This window comes from Cyprinodon variegatus, unplaced genomic scaffold (genome assembly GCF_000732505.1).
Source record: "Cyprinodon variegatus isolate N-32 unplaced genomic scaffold, C_variegatus-1.0 Scaffold77, whole genome shotgun sequence".
NCBI lineage: Eukaryota > Metazoa > Chordata > Actinopteri > Cyprinodontiformes > Cyprinodontidae > Cyprinodon > Cyprinodon variegatus.
This window is the reverse complement of record NW_015150530.1, coordinates 1,585,072-1,602,524: the sequence shown is the minus strand read 5'-3', so window position 1 is coordinate 1,602,524 and position 17,453 is coordinate 1,585,072. Positions and strand designations below refer to the sequence as shown.

Genomic DNA, 17,453 nt, shown 5'->3' with positions numbered 1-17,453 from the left:
GTTCCATATTTTCTTCGCTTTTCTTTTTCATGTGTACTTCCGCGTACTGTTTTTTTTTTTTTTTTTTCTCCCACTGACACTCGGCAACTTTCGATCAGGAAGCCCATTACACGCTTTCGGCTGTCTTTTTCTCTTTATTAGCCGGTGAGTAAATCATTTTAACCCATTTCCAGTCTACATAATGAGCTGTTAGAGCTTTTTGCGCCTCTACCCGCTGAGTTTAGAGGAGATATTTGTTTCCCGGAGAGTAAAAGGCTGTGGTAGGGTCCACATCCAGGAATGCTGCGCGAGCTGCGCTGCAGCTGGAGGCTTCCTCTCTGGACATTTTCTCCTTAATAACGCCTTTTGTTTTTCCACAATTTACACAGCCGTTGTCTCTCGTCAAACGGTGACTTTTTATTGCTTGAAATTTAAAACCACGTAACCACAGGAGCTGAGAGTTTGCAGACAGTTGGAGAAAACTTCCTCAGGTAGCAGGCAGCAGAGTTATGTTCTGTTTTTTTTTTCTGGATTTATTCGAGACTGTTTTGGTTTTTATCCTGAAACCATAGATCAGTTTAATAATCCCAAAGAGAGGCGGTTTGTGTAATGGGAAGGCAGTTGGAGGTTTATTGCAGGTGACCTTGTGAAATCTGATCTTTTTTTTTTTTTTTTATCTCCTTTCAAATAGTGCCCCCCCCTCCCATGTCATTTATCAAGCCAAAATAGCCCAATGGAAACAGGCTAACCAAGGTTAAAACTTAAAAAATAAGCTGCTTTCTCCTGCACTGGCGTGAGAACAGCTACCAGATGAGGCTGAGGTTCAAGTGTCTGGATTTGGGTAAAAGAATCCGACAATAAGACAAATTATAATGCCTTATAGAAATATATGATTCAGCTTCTTTTAACTTAGACATCCAAATAAAGTCCAGAGGAACCAGTTTCACTTGTTAAGTTATTAATAGTGTACAGCAGACGTTCTGATAAGCTTTAGAGGTTATTATCTGAACAAAGAGCTTATCAACCAAAACACACCAACCACGCCAATGGTGAAACATGGCAGGGGCAGCAACATGCTGTGGGATGCTTTTCCTTTGTAGGGACAGAGAAAGGTTAGATGTTACTATTATCTCTTTCTTTTAAGAGCAGTAATGAACAAACAACGAATTTACCCTTAAGCCAGGCGTACACTGTGCGATTTTCGGGGCGATTTTCGAATCGCTGAGGAAGAAGGATTCTTCCTCTCAGATGTAAACACAGCAGCGTGGCACGGATGGAATGAGTGAAATGCAGTCATGTCTGTAAAATGGACAGACCGTAGTAGCCACGTTTGCTTAGCCATGCCTTTTTTCCAAATACATCGTCACCCTTTCTTTTTAGGGCTTTTGGCACAAAAATGCACAAATTGCCAAGGCAGTGCGTTTCACTCTAGCATGAGAGCGTCGGGCCGAACATAAATCGTGAGCTGTCAACTCGCACTGTACGACTAAACCCTGCGGTTAGTCGTACAGTGTGCGCAGCAGCTGTGTGCAACGATTGAAAAAAATCGCACAGTGTACGTCCGGCTTTAGCACACCAACTACGGCAATGATGAAACATGGCAGGGGTAGCATCATGCTGTGGGATGCTTTTCCTTTGCAGGGACAGAGAATGGTTGGAGGTTACTATTATCTGTTTCTTTTAAAAGCAGTAGTGAACAAACACCTTACCCTTAGCACACCAACCAAGCTCATGGTGAAACATGGCATGGATGATTTTCCTCTACAGAGAGAGAAGCTGAAGGTGTTCACTCCCTATAAGTCTGTACTTTATAGAACCATTCAGAGCTGCAAGAGAAGCAAAGTAAATTCTACCAGCTTTGCGCATCATTTTACAACATTCTGTTTTGCAAAATGGATGGAGAGCAACTTTATGGACCAATTTCCAAGCCCTTAGATGGATTCTTATTTGAATTTTAGTGTGGACCTTGACCGGGCCCTTTCACAGCATGATTATGCTTTGATCTTAACATTTCCATTGTATCTGTAGTTGTATGAAAGGGTAATTATCTTGCTTGGAAGTGAATTTCCATCCCATGGCAGAGCCTGTTGGATGATGTGAATGACTTTTCCTCCAGGATGGGTGCATGTAGGCCAAAGACTTGGCAAATCTGACACACTCTTCATTTTTCATGGGAAAATATATGTCCTGTGGTAAACTCTGAACAGTACTTCCTGACTCAAAGTGCATGGATGTTTCTCTGCAGGAGAGTGCAGCCATTATAATGGCCCTGATAAGCATATTATTGATACCATCTCTGTAATAACAAACAAAGAAAAAGCATTTAGTCTGAAGGAATAAAAACAAAAACAAATACCACATCTAATCAATACTGACATGAAAAGAAGAAAAAAAAAAGTAGAGCCCTCCTGTCTTTCTATACCACTCATCATCAGATCAGACGGTATGGACTGGGCGCCTCAGAGCAGACAGAGTTCAATAATTTGTGTCTATGTATAATTGATTACCAATGAGAAATTTTGCCTTGTGAAAACTAAAGGACGTCGCTCCCTCAGAGCTGCAGAGAGTTTCCTGCCTTCACAGGAAACTCTAATTACCGTACATCTAGCAGAGCCGTTTCATTATCTGACTAACGTTATCAACTAGAAATACAGTTGGCGAAACACTGTGGGTTGAGATTTTATTAGTCATGCTTCACAGAAAAGGTCATCAAGCCAGTTTGTCACACTTTATCTTTGTGATTTTATGTGCAAAGAGTATTCTTTTTCTAAAACTTTGGCATTTTTCAGAGCAAGTTGTTCTTTTTTTTTTCTTTTTTTTCCCTCCCCCTCTAGGTGTTTCTAATGATCAGGTCTGCTCGTCATTACACGCTGTTTGTGTAGGGTGTTGGTTGGTGCTAGTGGTTATGGAGACTTTGACGTGTTCTCACCCAGACGCTACCCTCTAGAAGCCCCATGTGAAGCAGGCCTTGCCACTTCCTGTTACGCTCTGTTAGACTAGAAGTAGCACTGCACTTGTCATCTCTTCTATTTACCCACGCTTTGCAAGTTCTGGCTTGTCTGAAGCCCAAAGGCTACCTTCGCTTCCTTTTAAAGGAATGTTGGCTATTTAATTTGAATTCACCCCCCAGCCCCTCCTCCCCATCTCCCTCTCTCCATTGTTATAGGCCTATATTAACTCGCCCAACTGCCTCTCAGAAAGTAGCAACCTAGGTAGCACCACTGTGAGGCGTAGCACTTGTTGTCAGCCTCAATGAGAGATGCCCAACAGCTGGAATGACAGGTAAGGGCACCCACAGTGGAACAGCCCCGGGGTGTCCTGAGGGCCTGGAGCTGTGCTGCTGGAGAGCTAATAATTTACTGTAGTCAGGCACGGCCTTCAAAGCGAGTGCAGGTATTCTTCTCTGGCTCTAGTTAGTTTGACGAACAGGCAGCAGATAATGAGAGACAGAACGGAGCGGGCTGCACCTCTCGTCTCCCCCGGTCAGCGGTGAAATCTACTGATTCCCCCTGAATGAGCTCAGTATTCGAAGTTGAGCTTACAAATAAGCATGCAGGGGAGTTGATGTTGAGGTGGCTTTGCCTACTGCACCTTCAGCTGAAGTTATACCCATCTAGAAAGAAAACCACAGCTATTCGCAGTGCACTGAGAGGCAGCAAGCTGCAACGTGCCGCTGTGCCTTTCTGCCTCTGTTTGTATAGAACACTCATGGATTTAAATGTACAAAACAGACTCGTGAGCCGTTATTCCAGTTGTTAAAATAGATCATGTTGATCTGAGCAGTTCTTGCATTGGTGAAACATTGTGCAGAAAGTAGCCTTGTCATTGGAACCTTTTTTACATTTTATTTTAAAATAACAAAGTATAAGTATGCCATTTAGATTCTGTAATTGACTAAGACTTAGTTATTTTTCTTACAAATTAATATAAAAATTAGGGCTGGAACTAACCATTATTTTGCAAATTGATCAATCTGTCGATTATTAGCAAAAAGTTCCTTAATTTTTTTAGAAATTAAACCAGGTTTGTTATTTGTTTGTTTTATATTAAATGCAAAGTCTTTTGAGTTTTTAATTTTTTTTTATTTTTACAATTTTGGTATTATTACTTCTCTAAGTGAGTTTCCTATCAGCTAAAGGCATGTTTTACAGTCTCAATGCTCCAGTTAACAATTAATTGATTACGAAATTAGTTGACAATTATTTCAATGATCGATTAATCATGATTAATGTCATTGTTTCAGCCCTAATAAAAATAATAAATAAAGCCAGGCTTGTATGCCTGCTCCCCTCTTTTTACTGGTGTACGCTTAGATAACATCAAATACAGCCTGCTAGAAAAACGACTAATCGGAAAACTGGTTGGTTTTATGTTGTAAACACTCTGTGGCCACGAAATCAGCTTCCATAATGGCTTTCAAAATCTATGTATCGCAATGTAATTTAATGCAATATCAGTCGTATGACTTTAAAACTGTTTTTTTTTTCATATTTCAATATAGATAACACTCTATAATTATAGCCTTTGTTACTAACTGACATTCTGGATTTTATGCAGTTTTATGTGTTTCTGTTTTTGTAACCAAATGTTTCTAAAATGTTCTGTTGTAGGAATTTTATAAACATGGTAAAATAATTGTCATACGTTTTTATATTCATCTGTTATGGGCATTCTTGGCAGCCTTCTTTAGGATTTTATTTTATTTATTTATGGTCTGCCCATATTATAGGCCGGCTTGTTTTGTTTTTTTGACCGAAATTGCGGAAAACAACTCGTGAAGTTTGACCCAGTAGAAGAGTGAGGTGCGTGAGAACGCTGGGACCCTTTTTCCACCTGGATCTCCGCTCTTTTTGGCCCTCATGTCCCTCCGTCGTCTGACTAAACTCGCCCCCCACTTCCTCACCGTCTCGGCCGTATCTAGACCCACAGTGTGTAGCACAGACCACGCTTCAATATTGAGCATAATTTAAAAATGTCTGTGTTAAGCTCACTGCAACACACTGCTGTAAGAGTATAACCAGGAAGTGCGGTAGGAGGGCAAAATAGGTTTAGCGCCACCGCAGCACGGGAGGAGAATTACGCCCAGGAGCAAATGGATAAAAATAGACCGGAGGAAAAAACAAAACATGAATCGATTCTCTTGCGGACGTATCAATGCATCGGATCGTCGGCTGTTGGATCGATGCATCGATACAAAACGATTATTATTTACACCCCTACCTATATGTAGGGTTGGTTGTTACTTTTTCATTTTTTCACAGGATTTCAACATTGCAACTTTAAGAATTGACTGATATATAATATTGAGCTGATACAATATGGTGCTAAAAGTTTTTTGCTATTATTAGTTATTTTGTACTGTAGAATGTTAGAAAAGGCTTGATCAAGTGAAATTACTAAAGCAGAGGAAATTATTGAGCAACAATAGGTATGAAAACAACTTACCCATGTAATATTAACCAATGTGATACAGAAATTTCAAACACAAGTAGCACACTTCTGTCAGCTGGCCAGTATCTGAGATTTTAGATGCTGCCCGATATGATTGGATTTAATTGTTTGGCTGGTATTGGACCGATATCCAATATTAACATGGAATCGGGTCGCCTCTAATCATATGTATGAATGTATTACCTAAAAGTCAAGGGAAGTGTAAGGTCCCAAAAGGGAAGTCAAAAAAACAGCAAATCCTGTTAACATGAAAACTCCTCTAAAGCAGCAGATCAAGGTCTTTAATGTCATATATAGCATAGTACATGTTAAGCAACTTTTCTAGTTACCTTGTTGTTTTGGAATGATTTTAGTAACTTCATGTCATTCATCTTTCTGCCTCCAGGCTAAAATACCCTCAGGTGTTATAGTGTTATATTGTTGGTCGCGACAGAGCTTCTTCTTGTGGGTACAAGGGCTTTACAAACACTACGACAATGTTACTGTCTTGCTTTGCTGTGTTGCTGGTGTAAAACATCTATACAGCTGCCATGTTGCGATGAAAAGCTAGTTAGCCAGTGCTGCTCATTGCTCGCATGCAGGCTAGCTGAACTGTGGAATGTGTTTCTTTAACGGAGTTGTGTCTTCCTACACGGCATTTCATGAGACATGCCTCCATTCAGGAAATTTATTCCAGGAAAGTATGTGGTAGAGAATCAGCAGTGGAGTTATTTCGGCTCATGGATCAGAATCTCTGCATTTTGGAAATTTGTGTCTGTGAATTGTTGGTTTTGTGACCTGATACAGATACCGGATCAGATTGGCCGAATCCCTAGTTCTGGTAAGAGGTTCACCTTCTATTGGGATGCTAATCCTAAACATACAGAGCTGTAGGGGATGGGTTTACGTTTAGATTGTCGAAGTCAAAGTCCAGATATAAATCTAATTTTAAATCTTCGGCTTGAACTAATTGCCAAAAATAATTGGCACTAATTTCAGACTGAGACTTACAACATTTGTAGCTGCAAATGAAGCTTCTCTATAAGAAAATTAAAATAAAATCAAATGGGCTTAAAAAGATCCTGAGATATGCAGCTAGCCAGAGCTTTCAGAGGTAACTCCAGAAACAATCTCTTCTGTTTTTTTGCTCATTGAAATGTAAAACTCAAAGCCATCCAGGCCTTTGTCATCAAGACATTTGACACTGAGTTAAGTGATAAAACAAGTGAAAAAAACATAATGTTTTCTGAAAATAGTGCCAAACAGATAGAGAAAAGAAGGGTGACCTAAAACTGAGCCCTGTGGAGCACCGCACTGAAGTGAAGCGTTGCAGGTTAGACAAGATTAGCCCTGCCAAGTAAGATTTAAACCACTGCAGTGGAGCAATGCTTTAAATAAGAAATTTACGACGGAGTATTAGGGCCACACATGAAGAGAAATAATATTTTTGACATGACGAGATTAAACTCGACACGTCGACTTTAAAGTCGACATGTCGACATTAAACTCAACATTTCGAGAATAAAGTTGAAATGTCATGTTGAGTTTAATCTCGACGTGTCGACAATAAAGTTTAAATTAGTTCAAGAGAGCCAACCGCTGCACAGGATACATGCACAGAATCCTATACAGTTGCAGCACGTCAAAGACTACCTTCACTCTTAAAACGCAGACTGCAGCTGTGGAGCGCGGTTGCTCTTTTCTCCAAACTTTGGAATGTCGAGATTAAAGTCGCCACGATATATCAACTTTATTCTCGAAATGGCGAGTTTAAAGTCGACACGTCGAGATTAAACTCAACATGACATTTCAACTTTATTCTCAAAATGTTGAGTTTAATGTCGACATGTCGACTTTAAAGTCGACATGTCGAGTTTAATCTCGTCATGGCAAAAAAAAATTTTCTCTTCATGTGTGGCCCTAATACTCCGTCGTAGAAATTAAACTATGAACCATTTTGTCAAAGGCAGCAATTTAAGCTAAAAGCACATTGATAACGGTGGTTTTAGCATTAAAAGACAGTTAATTACTTGTAGACTACAATTTTCAAGAATTTAAAAAAATAGAAGTGTGAATATAGGTCTCTTATTTTCTACAGTATCCTATTAAAGACCAAATTTCTTATGCACAGGCTCAATTAAAGCCTGTTGAAGATATATAAGAACCCAACAGGAGAACAAAGTACTACTAATTGAATGCGCAAGCAGTGGTTTATTCAGGACAACCTCTGAAAGGTGACTGATGCTGGAGAGCATCAAATGGGAAAACTGAGCGCTTCAGGTGAGAGATGACCTCCTGTAAAGACAGCAGAGAAGAGGATGGAGGTAGATGGGCAGGACGAAATGCAAACAGCCTGTGGAACATCAAGAACCAACTTTTCTTGAGTAATAATAGAAAAAAAGGGTTTAATTGTATTCTTACAAGAACTCTAGTAGTATTCTGGTATTTTATTTGACAGCTGAAATGTATTCCTCCTCCATTTACCTTCAGCTCCTCTACTCTTACCTCTGGCATCACTGGTGGTTTCTTTCAGCCAGGGTTAAAATTAGCCTTTTATTGCCTGAACCTTAAAGAGAGCCACAGGATCAGCGTGGCAGGTTGAGTTAACCCTTGAATGGAGCTCGTTAGTTTCATTATCTGTGGACTAGGGAACACTGGAGCTTTGATCACAGAGAGCGACCCAGCAGTGAACAAAAGGGTTAAAAACACAACGACATTAAAAGCTTTATAATCCGACAATACCACATTCCTCTGGTCTAACTTAAAAAGTGTTGAGCTTGAACTTTCAAAATGAGCTTGAACTGAAAATTTTAGCCTGTTGATTTATGGGAGGAAGTCAGATCGAGGTCAACGCCTTTTTGCTCCATTAGAACAGCATAAGTAGACAAAACAATAGAAATAATTGCTACTCGGAACAGAAGACATGTTGCAACAGGTGCAGGTAGTAAATTTAACAATAGCTGAATTCCTTTTAAGCCGCTTCATTTTCAGGATCCTGTTATTTCCATTGAAACGGCTCTTTGCAGATGCTTTGAGGATGTGATGAGATTATTTAAACAGCTTTTAAAGATTACTCCACATGGAGCTATCACATTAACTGAATCAAGGACTGGTTAGAATACTTTCAGCTGATTTTGTTTTGAATTATCCTTGAAAACCTTCCCACAAATAGATCTCCCCCCCAAAAAGCAAAAAAGCAAAATAGTAAAGTCTTGTTTGTGTCACTTTCCTTCCCACTCCCTGCACTTTCCTCATGTGTTAACTAGTGCAGGTCATTAATCTGTTAAAGACATGAATATCATTTAAAATATATGTATCCCCCCTCTATTACACTGCATGAATAAAATTTTTTGTCTATAAAACTGCACTATGTTATATTGATAAACGTGCAACTAAAAGAAAAAGAATTGAACCCCAATATTCCTTCAATGGTACAGGTTTTAACTTTTGCCCGCCTATAACTCCTGTTTTTCGGCTTTATTATGTGGGAAGAATATAGTGATACGATACGTAACACAGTATCTGTGTAACCATACAGTTTATCGCAATATATCCTGATACTTTAACAAAGACAATCTATTGCCATATTTATATTATAGCTTTGGAAACCTCTAGATTTTGTTTCTGCGCTGCTGCAGAGCGGCTGACTAATCGGCTCTTGGTCTTGCGCTGCCAACTAGTGGCTGGAGGATTAAGTGTTACTTAAAGTAAGACATTGAAATAGATGATCACATATAAATATTTTTTTTTTCAATTTAAGATTCCTTCTGCCGTATTTCGAATTAATACTAATGTGTCGACTGACTGATCAATTTGTCATGAAGGATTTAATCACTTTTTTAAAAAAGTGGTTAGAACAAGAACTTGAATAGAAATGTGTTTAAGAAAATATGTGAAGAGAAACTCTTTGAGATTTGCAGAAAGCTTAAATTTTTATTTTTGTCTATAATTTTGATTAAAAAACTAAAGGAAGCCCAGTTGATGAAAGACAGGAATATGTTACTGTGCAATGTTAAAGGATGAAACCTGAGTTGTCCTATTTGTGCTTTGTGGAAGCACTGTTTTTTATCTATTGGGCTTTATTTGATACACGTTTCTCGTTGAGGTAAGTTCCGCAAAGAAAGAGGATGCAGTTTGTCATAAATCAGCTCTGATTTATTTATTATTTTAGATTATTTCAGGACGTGTTTTTAGTTTCATGTCTTGGCCTTCCTCTACTTTGTATTTCGAATCTACAATTTTGCCAGCGTGTTGGAAAACAAAACTTTTATTTATCCCACAGAAGCAAATGTTAATTCACAAAGGGGATCCTTATCAGCCAATTACTCCTGTAGCCAACTACACAACTGCTAAAACCAGAATTGACTGCTTATTTACATCACTGATGTATAAAGTTATCCATCCATCCATTATCTGTCACGCTTTATCCCAGCTGGGGTCGCGAGGGGTGCTGGTTCTTATCTCCAGCTGTCCACGGGCGAGAGGCGGGGTACACCCTGGACAGGTCGCCAGTCCATCGCAGGGCAACACAGAGACAAACAGGACAAACAACCAATCACACACTTACTCACACCTAAGGAGAATTTAGAGAAGCCAATTAACCTAAAAGCCATGTTTTCAGACTGCAGGAGGAAGCTAGAGTACCTGGAGAGAACCCACGCATTCACAGGGAGAATATGCAAACTCGATGCAAAAGGACCCCGGGCCGGAAATCGAACCCAGAACCTTCTTGGTGGAAGGCAGCAGTGCTACCCACTGCACAACTGAGCATCCTTATTAAGTTATAATATATGCTAATTGGACAGGTTTTTAATTCTGCTCAAAACTATATAGTGATTTAGACTTTTCTTAGACTAAATTTGGAAACAAAATTATTCTTTGGTGGGGGCAGCTCAGGAAAAAGGCTGGTCACCAAAACCTAAAAAGCTCACTGAAGAACTTCCTTATATCTGCCGGCACACACTTAAAAGCAAAATTAGACATAAATGTCCAGATCCATTCTGTTCATTTACGGAGAGGCAGCATATATGAAGAATTGCCCTCTGGACTTTGACTGGTCCCTTTTTGACTCCGTGATCTCCTGAAAATCAAAACGGTCCAGTTTGTTAAAAAGCGTGTCTTCTCTGAATTCAAACTCTGTTTTTAGGGTTTAATTCAGTTGGTTTAGTGTTTTTACAAAGTGCGGCAAAGATTATACATATAGACAAGCTCGTTACCACTAATGGATCCTATCTAGAACTTCCCACCTTTCTCACCTGTTCCTTGGGGCAGAAAATCTGCACCATGACAGTAATATTCACCAGCAATAGCAAATCAGAGCACGCTCATCATCTGTCAAGGATCATTTTCTTCCTTTGGCGGTTGGATGGTTTCAGAACAGTCATGGAGCAGGAATTTCAAGCTAAGGTAGCTCACATAAGCCACCCAGTGTGCTCACTCCTGCCAGATAAGGAGTGCCCTTCGCTTCACAGCATGTGTGGTCGAATTGTTTGCAGAAGTAACGTTAAGCTACCCCCCTCTCTGAAACACACTTGCATTAGTGAATGGCTTCTTTGGACCCTACAGAGGTTCAATGCAGTCTAGTTTAAGTTTCCTGACTAATTTGAAGATTAGAGGGTTTTAATTGTGGAAGTTTAATCCAAAGCTGCAGCGGTTTGTTTCTTTTACACACCCTTAGAGGGGGAGGGAAGGTGCCAAATGGAAAGGGTTACATCCATCTGTTCAAGTGTGAGTCAGAAGAACGGCTGGTAAACTGATGGGACAGAGTGTGTGTGTTTGAGTGAGAGGAAACGGAGAATGAGCTCTTTCATTTGATGGTCTGAGGGGAAAAAGCGGGACCGGACTTCGTAGACGATGTTTACTTTAGAGGAGCGTGGGGGTTGAAAGGTCCTTAAGTGATTTGAATGTGTGAGGACAGTGTGCTGACTGTATATTAGACCGTGGCATCCACAAACAATGGACCCTGTATTAGTCTCGTAAAAAATGTCAGCTTTTCACACATGGAGTGACTCTAACTAAACATTTCTACTGTGTTGTCAGGAAGCAATGAGACTGATCATTTTATATGGACTTAGCACAACCCAATCCTGTCATTTAAGTTTACTTCAATATCTTTTTGGGTGCAGATTCAGCTTTATTAAGGGAACTTTATGTGCATAAATCAAACATGAAAGCAGAGGGGAGGAGGAAAGCAAAAGCATAGAAGGTTAATCGAGCATTAAATTAATGCCTGTTTAAAGGATTCTGCATATCAGATCCTAAAACATTTCCTGATATGTGCTTTGGCATTGGTACATACTCAAAATGATTTGGATGCCACTGTTATTAGATAAAGTCTATTTTTATTCCATCATCCATTAGGAGGCCAGAGGGCTTGTGCAAAGTTTGATCTTTGAATTTTTGTTGCTGCTTTATTAGGTTAGAATGAATTAATAATGAAATCCTAGTTGATAATATGAGGTTTTAATCATCCTTTTACATATTGCTTAGTGTTTTCAGTTTGAATATTATTCAAAAGTGTCTACATAAAGTATAAAGTAGAGATGAACCCGTCTGGTTACCTGTTGCTGATAATAAATTGTGTTTTATTTATTTATTTATTTATATTTTAAGTCACATAAATGAAAGCATGGTAGCTGTTGGTTGGTTCATTTTGATGCATTAAATGAACCACAACCAAAACCGGCTTCATCTGTATCTGATCTGCTTATAACTAATCAGAGCAGATCAGTCAACACTGACTAATTTAGATGACTGAGGAAAACAAGTCGAGATAAAATGATGAAAAACCTGCTTTAAGTGTTTTTTTTTTTCTCTCTTCGCCTTGGAGTGTAAACCCACATGAGCTTTTTGCATGCACTGTGACTAATGGGAAAACTGTTTAAAGGCTGTCCGTTAGAGGTGTGGAGAGATGACACTACATGGGGAAGGAGCTTGTTTTGTATTTCACATTAGATATTAAGGGTGTGGGAAAAAATCGATTTGGCAATATATTGTGATTATTGGCGTCCCAGTATAATCAGTCATTAAGTTTCTAATATAACACATTTTTCCCTAAAACTATGGGGGGATATGCACTATTTCTGCACCCCTGTTCCATTAGATGGGGCCTTGGAGCCCTTTTGCTGTGATGGCCGCTCACACTGAGCCTGGTTCTGCTGGAGGTTTCTTCCTGTTTAAAGGGAGTTTTTCCTCTCCACTGTTGCAACAAGCATGCTTAGTGTGAGAGATTGCATTGGAGCCAATAAGTCAATGCAGTCAACTGGTTTTCCTTAGATAGAAAACTTTGAATCAATTTGACTGTATGATCTGGTTGAACTGTAAAGTGCCTTGAGATGACATGTGTTGTGAATTTGGAGCTATATAAATAAACTGAATTGAATTGAATTCAATATAGTAGAGGCAATCAAATTAGCAGATGCCAAGTGACTCAAACCTCAAACAACATGGCTACCAATAAAAAACAAAATAAATATAATTTAATTTTGATATTAGCTGGGTAGTATACCGCAATAAATGTTGATATTGCAGTTTGTGACAATATCGTATAATGTCCCAAGTATAGGCATCGTATCATAACACCCTTGCCCATACTCAGCCCTATTAGATATATATATAAATGTATAAAAAAAAAAAGTATTGTTGGAAATGAATATATATATATATAGTATAAAGACTTGTTTTTTCAGATTTTTCTATAGCTTTGGATTGATGCAGCCACCTGTTTACTTCCATTGCCACTGACACACCCCACTGGAATAATAAAGGATATTTCTGTTTGGTATTTTTTTGATATATTATGCACATCATGGTTATAAAGCTTTGAGCATTGTGAGCCAAGGGGCACCTTTGCGCCAACTCCAGAGGCATTTTTGGCTTTACAAGCTTTGATTCTGGGAAGACTGACATTCCTTTCAGAAATATTTGACATGGACCCTGGTATTTCAGCTTTGTTCTTAAAATCGGCTGCAGCTCAGATGAACCTGCTGCACATGCTGACATACGTAATTAGAAGACTGAATGAGTCAGGGTCAGGTTTTTTTTTTTTGGTCTAAAAAGGCTAATCAGAGATTTCTTTGTTTAATCTTGGCAATTACTGCTGCACACATACCCCAACCCTCTCGCATACACATGGAAGCAGTTAGGCCAAGCTGGAGGTTCACTCTGGTCTGCCAATCCATGCCAGTCGATTTCCCCCCGGCCTATCAACTGTTTCCATGAGGCCATTGACCTCTTTATGGGGGTGAGGCGAGAACGGATGGGGGTGGCAGCTCGTTGAAGTAGAAGTCCAGAGTTTGCTTTAGCCGCAAGGAAACAAGCAAATAAGCCCAAAGCCTATTAGGCTTTGCTGAATGTGTGCGCATGAATGTGGGAGAAATTTGCAGCTTGTTATTTGGGATACCTCGTTAATCATCTTTAAAATGTAAACAGACTTCTGGAACGCCTTGCACAGACATTCAGGGGGATGGGGCTGTTCAATATCATTAAAAATGTCTGAATAGAAGGTCATCGACTCCCCGCAGCAGCCGAGTCCAAGTAAAACCAAGATAAGCTTATTGCACTAAAACAATGTTACAGGAGTATGTTTCCTCTGGCTGTGCAAACAAAGAACACCGTGTAAGGCATGTTGCGTGAAGCAATGAACAAAAAACAAAAAAAAATTGCTTGCGTTTTCACAAAGCTATTGGCTGTAATCTTATTTTAACAGCTATCTAATGGTTGTTAAATTACATAATTGGATCTTGTCGACCTGCTATCAATACACCGGCTGTCTTAAAGTGAAGGTAGAAGGAGGGGCTTTTAGATGGGACATGGAGGTGGAAGTTAAGTGAAGAAGGGAGGGCACATTTAACGGGTTAAATAAAATGAAGATGAATGGGGCGGTGGGGTGTAGGAAAAATCAGCCTGACTATGCATATCATCATGTTGTTAACACCCACAGCAAAGAGCAGACACTCCCTTTCTTGCCAACTCATGATCCAACTTCCCCTGTACATGCACTCAGCTGTGCAACACTAGCTCTAGTATCTCACAGGGAACTCTTTGCTAGGTTGTTGACCAAATGTCAAAGCAGATATCTAGGATAAGTTTGCTCAAGTCGCTGCTCTCTTAACCTTTTATCGCATTGAAATAACAGGCAGACATTAGTGTGAAAATGATTTCCTGAAATAATTAGATCCTATCATTAGCAAAGTTTTCTGGAAATCTGGAAATCCCCTTTTATGGAGATTATGTAAATGTTCCTAAGGTTTGTATGCATTTCCAGCAAAACGAGCTTAAAACGATGCAGTGAAAGCTGAACGTCTTTCTTTTGTCCAGAGTGGACTGATAAACCTGCGGGGCATTTCCCACAATTCACCTCCACAGTGTGTTTTTAATAGATTGTGTCTGGTAAACGCTTGCATCTTAGGATCAGTGCTTTTGTTCTGTCATCACAAGGCTTACTTTAGTGAATAGAGAAAGAGTTTGGTTAGAAGTTTGTCAAAAAAATGTTTTTTTTTTGCCTTCAGCTTTTTTGACTAAGTAAACAAAACTTTCTTCCTGAAATGTCCAAGTCCAATTTGAAGTTGCAGACAGGGATCCCTCTAAGGGTTTTTTTTTCAGGTTCACTGAGTGCAAACAACTCCTGATCCTTGTTGTATTAAGTCAACTTTGCTGTATTACAGCTTGCATAAAGGGTTGGTACAAGTAAGTCATATGATGCCTGTGTTTAGTTTTTTTTGCGAAGGGGATACCTCTTCCTTCCGCACTAAACACCTGACTAGACATATAATAATAAAATGAAAAAACTGTTCTGAATTACAGCTTTTTTAGTGCATGTAGTTGATGTTTATTGTTGAGTTCTTTAAGCTGAATGAACAGCATTTCTGTCCATTTATCTTATATCAGAAACTGCATCAACACATCTGTGTGGGGGGAAAAAAAAGCAAAGGTACAATATGAGTGTTTAATACTCGTCATCGCTTTTTCCTCTGGTCGGCCGCAGAGACCTAAAGTTCAGCATCACACACGATAGCCACCAGTGACGCTGACCTTCAGATATCTTAAGGCTGTACTCTAAGCTATCTGCTTCACAAAATAGCAGAAAAAACAAAGTCAGCACTCGGATCAAATATCCTAAACAACCTTAATATGAAACAAGCTGATTGTTGTTATGATTGTGAACATGCATTAGAATTCATTAAGTAGTGATATAAGTATTTACCTTTTGTGGCATAAAGTAAGTTTAAGGGGCCTCTTTGTAAGAGTCAATCTTCTGGACATCCTACAGTTAACCTAAAAAATACTCTTTTTCTTTTTCTACCATTGTAATTAATTACCATTCATTTAAAGCCATATTTTTAGGTGAAAATAATCAGCAACGTTAAAGCATTAGGAGTTGTTCCTCTACTGCTTTTAGGTCTGGACTTTGACTGGGCCTTTCTTAAATTATCCATCTGCTCTGATCTAAAGCTAAACATTGCAGCCCTGGCTGTGTTTTTAAGGTTACTTTCCTGCTGGAAGGACCAAATGTCTCAAGTTATTTGCAGAATATGACAGGATTTTCCTGGAATATTGCCCTGTTTTTAGCTTCAGGTCAACTAGTTTTTCTCTCCCCACTGCTGAAATGTATCCATGTACCATGATGCTTCCACAAAATGTTCTACGCTATGGAAAAAGTAGTGTTATGTCTTTGTTAGTCGCACCACGTCAACATTTTCACTAGGGCTGAACACATTTGCCCAAAACCTTATTGTGATTACTTGAATCCAATATTGCAATTGTAAGTTTATTGTGACTTTCCTTTGCACCTGCATGTAGATGTTTCAGTTTTCCAGTTTTCCATGACCTTGAAAGCTTGTCCAGAGTCAATTTTTGGAGGAAATTATTGAAACCTTTGTGGGGGAGATGTTTTTACTTCTATCTTGCATGGATCTACATGCTAGCTGCAACCATATCTTCCTGTCTGTTTGGTGGCAAACCAACATAAAGCAAATAACGCCCACTTAGAGCACCTTATTCTTGTTAAATGTCATGTGTTGTTGTGGCCAGCCGCTGCTACACACCATTGCAACAATGCTGCATTTTCTTGGGTAAAATAAAAGTAACACTGGCCATTGGTCGCTTAGGCTTAGAAGACTGACCATTTAGGAGCCCCTTGCATCTCAATCATCTCTCCCCTGTCTACCGATGGGATGGTAAGCACAGGTGTTCACCTGCCTGCAAGCTCAGAGTGAGTCAATGATGATGTCTGAAGGGCGCAGGGTGTACGATTTCACAGTGAATCTCTTACATATATGTGCAAATAAGTAGCTAAATTTGTTTTAAAACAGTTCCAGTGACTGTTATGCTCAGAAAGAGTCAAAGTATTGCCTGATTTCGCATCCTTTTTATACTTCCAGTATAGCCAACGTTTGTGATGCAATGTTTTGGAGGGAGCCCAGATGTCAATCAAAGACCCGATACGCTTAAAAAATTAGCTTAGTGGCCGGAATTTCACCGTAGCAGGGACAAATTTGAACTAAGTGGCCTGCTACTCTGAAATACTCTGGTGAGCACAACCTGATGTTTGGCCTGCAGGCAGAAATTTGACTTTTTAAAGCTAAAGAAACTCTCTGGTCTTGATAGAAAATCTGGAGTTATTCTAAGACTAAATTGCATTCAAATGAAGACTGTTTACCAACAACTTTTTTATAAAACCAGTCACTTCCTCTGAATAGTATTCATCAGTATCTGAGTTAATAGGGGCAGAATACAAATTCACACTCATATATTTTTAGATTTTTAGTTTCGAGAATTCAAGCTATAATTTCTTTTTTTTCCTTTTTTTTCACAAAAATGCACTTCTTAATCATTTTTCCATACTAGAAACCTCTGTAGAATAACATGGACATTTTTGGTTTTAATGTGGAAAAAGTATAAAATCCTTTGAAGCAATTCTACATTATATGCACTGGAAAAAAAATCTTAAATTAAGTGTAATTCGCTTAATTTGAGTATGTAAATGAGATGGTTTGCCAATGGAATGAGTATTTGTACTCTTAAAAAAGATAATTAGATAATAT

General features: G+C 39.1%; 1 protein-coding gene across 4 annotated transcripts in view; it reads left to right on the top strand.

Annotated features, from left to right (window-relative positions):
- Positions 1-36: 36 nt before the first annotated feature.
- The window catches only part of arhgef1 (Rho guanine nucleotide exchange factor 1), a 62,634-nt gene continuing 45,217 nt past the window's right edge, over positions 37-17,453 (top strand). For 3 of the 4 annotated variants that reach the window (XM_015372896.1, XM_015372893.1, XM_015372890.1), the window contains exon 1: positions 37-144. The gene's annotated coding sequence lies outside the window, so the exon portion shown is untranslated. The remainder of the gene's footprint in view (positions 145-17,453) is intronic. The other variant, XM_015372891.1, reaches the window with a different exon arrangement.